This window comes from Echinops telfairi, unplaced genomic scaffold (genome assembly GCF_000313985.2).
Source record: "Echinops telfairi isolate 266 unplaced genomic scaffold, ASM31398v2 ScPeMD7_31;HRSCAF=116, whole genome shotgun sequence".
Taxonomy (NCBI): Eukaryota; Metazoa; Chordata; class Mammalia; order Afrosoricida; family Tenrecidae; genus Echinops; species Echinops telfairi.
Window position 1 is genome coordinate 41,333,086 of NW_022103928.1, and position 5,706 is coordinate 41,338,791.

The window sequence follows — 5,706 nt, forward strand, 5'->3', positions numbered from 1 at the left end:
TTATAATAGAACATGCCAGCATATTGAAGATCTGGACAATTCAGCCAACATTACCCACATGAACAGTGTATTATGCTATCAAATCACAAATACAGAAAAGGCCCAAAGTATAAAACAGACCAATGGATTTATCTAACAAAGTACAAAAAGTGCATGGTACGGTGTTAGACTCCACACCACAGCTCTAAGAAAGGACTCATTATTGAGTATTGATGAAAAGTCACAGAAAAATATCCATACTTATCTGAAGAAAAATCCACACTTCTAATACTTACCTGAAAAAAACTATTAGGAATTAATTACTTTAAAAATTAGCCTCATATCTATATGAGGGTGGGTTTTCCTCATAAACTTAACCCAAAGTAACATATCAGAAGAGATAGAGGGCAGAAATAGATATGAGATTCCGGGTGTTTTAAGAGATTTATAAAAACATTAAGCAATGCCACTCACAAATGTTTTTGTTTTGAAAAACATAGTAAACATGTAACAAGTTTGTTACTTTCATTTTAAGAGAGATAACACAGAAATATGATTTTTAAATTTTCCATTTAAATTTATAACAGTAAATATCAATAGAAGTAACCTTTGTACTCAAAAGCTCTTTGGAGTACTCCATCATTCTTAAGAGTGTATAGGGGTCCTGACACCAAATATTTCAGAACTTCTACTCAAGGCATTCATCAGAAGACCACATCGACCTGTATAAATACAGAATAATTGGGCTACATGAAGCTGAGAACGTGTTAGAGGACTTGGCATGGTGCACATGCTACAAAGTAGGGAGCTAAACAATTTGAAGAATCAGGGACCCGCGACAGAACTGCAAAGACAGTAGGGGTCCACTGGTTTAAGACATGACAGGACACTCTTCAAAGGGTAAGAGAAAAATTATTATATCTGGTAATTCTCACTGCTAAAGTTAAAGCATAATGCTTGGCAAGTACTTTGGGTTCTAGAGGCAACATATTCCACTTTGAGAATACTGCTCTGGTTCACATGCAAGGGAACATGAACATGTTTCCAGCTTTCATTGAGGATAGAAGCAGAAAAGACTACAAGAAACCCTACTGTTTGATTCTTAGGCCTTGGAGTACTTCATAATAGTAGGCATTTTATAATGGGAAAAGACTGTAGATTCTCTGGTCTGAGATTCCATATAACACTGAATCAATGGTCCCACTTACAACAATGGACACTAGATTTTGGATCCACTAGTCTTGTCACCAACCAATTTACCCAGAAACTGCTGGCCTAAGAGAGTTATAGAATGGCCTTTTAAATGTGAGTTGCAGCTTGCAGACTATATATAGTCTAGGAAAGTGAGTGATCATTTTATTGGCTGTGCCCTAAATTCATTCAGGAGCCAAGGAACAGACACAAGAGTGGCCACATTTCCCATATTCTCAATGGTCCAGTTTGGAAATTTGTGACTTGGGTCCCTGTAACTTCAGCCTTCATGGTTGGAGGTCCTGTTTCCTAGAGGGGCAAAGCTTCCTTCAGATGTAACAACAATAGTTCCTTTTAATCCACTCACCTTGAGATGCTCATGTCAAGCAGCTAGTGTATAAGAAAAGGAGTCTTCAAATTGACAAAGGTAATTGTGACCACGAGGAAGGGATAGGGTTGTTGCTATACAGGGGGCAGGGGGGAAAGGGAAATATATGTTTGGCAGCTAGATTATTTACTTGGGCATCTCTCAGTTCTACCGTGTCTAGTTTTAAATGTATAAGGATAAATGCAGTAGTCATGGCTTGAAAAGAGCTTGGTGACCAATGGGTCACATCCATCAGAGATGGTAGAGATACTTAGACATCTCGATCAGAAAAGAGACTGGAAGATATTCAAGACAATATGAAATGGTGCCTTAATTAATGTGAGGGCTAACGTTCTGGGTCACTTGAGTGGGCCATGGTTTGCTGGTTTGACAGTTATGGTGTGGCTATTCCTCATGATGAGGGTTGGTATAATGTAATTACCCCAGGATGAGATCTTCTATGAGCAGCCAATCCATTGGAAGGGAGTTTCCTTAGAGGTTTCAAATAAATGAGTACTTCCAAAAGTTTTGCTACAAAATCATAGACATCTGTATTAAATAGAAATAGTAAAATATAAAGGTCTTGTATCTTAACATAGCTTCATCTAGCTCTATACATTTCTGACATTTCTGAATGTTCCCAAGAATTGCCCCACCACTCATTTTTGCTCCTAGATCTATAACTTAAGATCAGGTGAGCGGCAAAAGGTCAAGTACACGCTGTGGCCCATGAGTGGGTAGTTACACTCCAAGAGGATGGTTTAAGTTTTCTAATATGTACACGTAGAAGCATCAGGGCTATGTGTGGGAATGAATGTTAAGGATGTGGGTTAATGAGGTGATAAACAAAGTTGGATCCATCTGAGTTTATTGATGTGGGCCCTCTAAGCAGATTCTTCATTCAATCTATGTTTCAGCTCACGAGGTTAGGGAAAGATCTAATAACTTATTTGGTTGGCTCACTAAAGCATGAATTGTGTGGTGGCTTACACTAATCAAGCTGAAGCACCAGACTTGCGGTGGTATACTATACAGAAGGTATCCAAAGGCTTAGAGAAATTGGTGTATTATAGTAGGTTTACTAGTGGGTTTATCATAGACCTAAACAGAGTGCCAGGGTACACAACCTTTACCATACACATCTCATGCCCAGTGTACACAACGTTTTACCAGTGAGGAACAAATTTGTGAAGGAGATCCCAGCATCCTTTAATACTGCTATGATGGCTATTTTATATAAGTGAGATTTGACATTGGAGATATTCCTAGTTGCATTAAGAATACCTACTACAATGGGGCTGATTGAACCCTGTGGTGGTAGGGGTCAAGTGGCAGTACTTGTGAGACAATGTGGCCAAGATTAACATGATGGATAGCAGAGTCAAAGTGGGAGTAAGAATAGTCTGACTTATATGGACTTATGATGTGGCCTTATTATGTGGATCATAACAAATTATAGATAGTCTTGAGAAGAATGGGAATTCCAGAACACTTAATTACACTCATGTGGAACATGTACATGGATCAAAAAACCGTTGTGGGAATAGAGCAAGGGAATACGGAATCATGTAAACTCAGGAAAGGTGTGCATCAGGCTTGTATCCTCATTCCATACTTACACGATCTGTACTCTGAGAAACTGGACTATATGAAGTAGAACGAAGCACCAAGATTTGAGGAAGGCTTATTAACAAGCTGCCACATGCAGATGACACAATCTTGCTTGCTGAAAGTGAGGAGAACTTGAAGCACTTGCTTATGAAGATCAAGCACTACAGCTTTCAGCTTTCAGTATGTTATTTGTTTAGTCTATTTTTTTCTCTGTGTTTGAGGTGGGTCTCTTGTTAGCACCATATTTATGGGTCTTGTTTTCTAACCGAGCTTGCTATTCTCTGTGTCTTTAGTGGTGGAATTAATCCATTAACATTCAGTCATGATTGATAGGCCCAGGCATATTGCTGTCATTTTGACGTTTGTTTTTTGTGGCTTTATTGATTTCTTTGTTTTTCCTTTCTTTCTCTGTGTGTGTGTGTGTGTTTTTCCAGTATTGTTTCATTGTATTTATTTCTCAGTGTTGTTGATTTTATGTTGCTCTCAGGTTCATCTGCTGTTAGGGTTGTTTCTCTGTCCAAAGTGCTCCTGTGAGCATTTTTTGGTAATGGTGGTCTTGTTTTTACAAATTCTTAGGTTCTCCTAGTCTGGAAGTATCTTCACATGCCCCTCATAGTTTGTGTGATGGAATTTTGCTACACATGGGATTATTGTTTCACCGTTTCGTTTTGTTTTCTGTCAGGATTTTGTCTATGTCACTCCATTCTCTTCTTACCTGCATGATTTCGACTTAGAAGTTCAAGTTTATTCTTATTGGTTTTCCTTTGTAGGTAGGTGACTGTTCATTACTCCCTTTTCCTTGATTTAGAGAATATGACTATGATATGTTTTGATCTTTCTTTTGGGGTCTATCGTACTTGGGATTCTCCCAGCTTCTTTTATAGCTCCTCCCTTAGGGTCTTGGAGAAGTTTTCTTCCATAATTTCTTGTAATTTTTCTCTGTAGATTTTTTGTTTCTTCTTGCTCTGAGATCCCATTGAGACAATGATGGTTCCTTTGGCTGGTGTCCTACATCCTTCACAGGCTTCCTTCAGATTCCTTTGCTTTTTAAAAATTGTGTCTTTCATAAGTTTTATTTGAAAAAAAAGTCTTTGATCTCATGAATTCAGTGTTCCCTCTCTTCGGTTTTATTACTCAGTTCTTTTACTGTGTTGTCTAATTCTGTTATCTTATTGTTGATTTTATGGAGATCTATTTGGTGCAGGGTTTCTAGTTTTTCAATTATTTCCTCAATCTAGTCAAGAAATCTACACATCATTCTCCTGAATTTTATTTCTGGTATTTCCAGAGTCTCTTTTTCAGAGTAATCATTTGTGTCTTTGGGCTGTTCAATGGTGTGTAGCTTTTAAAATTTATTTTTCAAATTTTTTTTGTGTGTACTGTGATTGACTGCTTTTTCTGTGGTATCATGGTGCAGCTATTTGTCTCGAGTGGATTACTGGGTCAGGTGGGGGCTGTTGACTCCTGTCACATTACTTGGATGATAAGGATGTTCTTGCCAGGGGCTTAGGTGGAGAGCAAATGTTTTGAGAATGATGAGGGCAATGAATGGACAAATGTGCTTTACACAATTGATGTATGCATGGATTGTGATAAGAGCTGTATGAGCCCCTAATAAAATGATTAAAAAAGACCAGGCAGAAAATAAATAAATGAAACGGGGGTTGGGGGGGCGGTAAGGATGTTCTTGAATATCAGTCAATGCAGCAGTATATTTACAAGGAGCTGCCGGAGGTACAGCTGGATCCAGAAGAGGACATGGAACAAGGGATGTCATTGCTGATGTCAGATGGATCTTGACTAAAAGCAGAGACTACCAGGAGTATGTTTACTTGTGTTTTATTGACTATGCCAAGGTATTTGACTGTGTGACTCAAACAAACTATGGATAACTTGAGAAGAATGGGCATTCCAGAACACTTGATTGTGCTCATTTGGAACTTGCATATGCATCAAGAGATAGTCAATGAAACAGAACAAAGGAATACTGTCTGGTTTAAAATCAGGGAAGGCATGCATCAAGGTTGTATCATCTCATCACACATGTTCAATCTGTGTGCTGAGCAAATATTCAGAGAAGCTGGCTTATCCGAAGAATATGGCATCAGGATTGGAGGAAGGTGTATTAACAACCTGCAGTATGCAGAGGACAACATCCTTGCTTGCTGAAAGTGAGAACTTGAAACACTTGCTGGCGATGATCAAGGATCACAGCCTTCCGTATGGATTATGATTCAATGTAAAGACCAGAATTGGTCTTCACAAGTGGACCAAGAGGTAACGTCATGATAATTGGAGAAAGATTAAAGTTGTTAAGGATTTAGTCTTATTTGTATCCACAATCAATGCTCGTGGAAGCTGCAAACAAGAGCTCAAAAGACGCATTTTATTAGGTAAATTGGCTGTGTAAGACTTCTTTAAAGTATTGAAAAGCCAGGATGTTACTTTGAGGACTAAGGTGCTCCTGACCGAAGCCATGGTATTTCCTTTTTCTCTTTCTTACTTTTATTGGGGGCTCTTACATCTCTTATCACAATCCATACATTCATCCAGTGTGT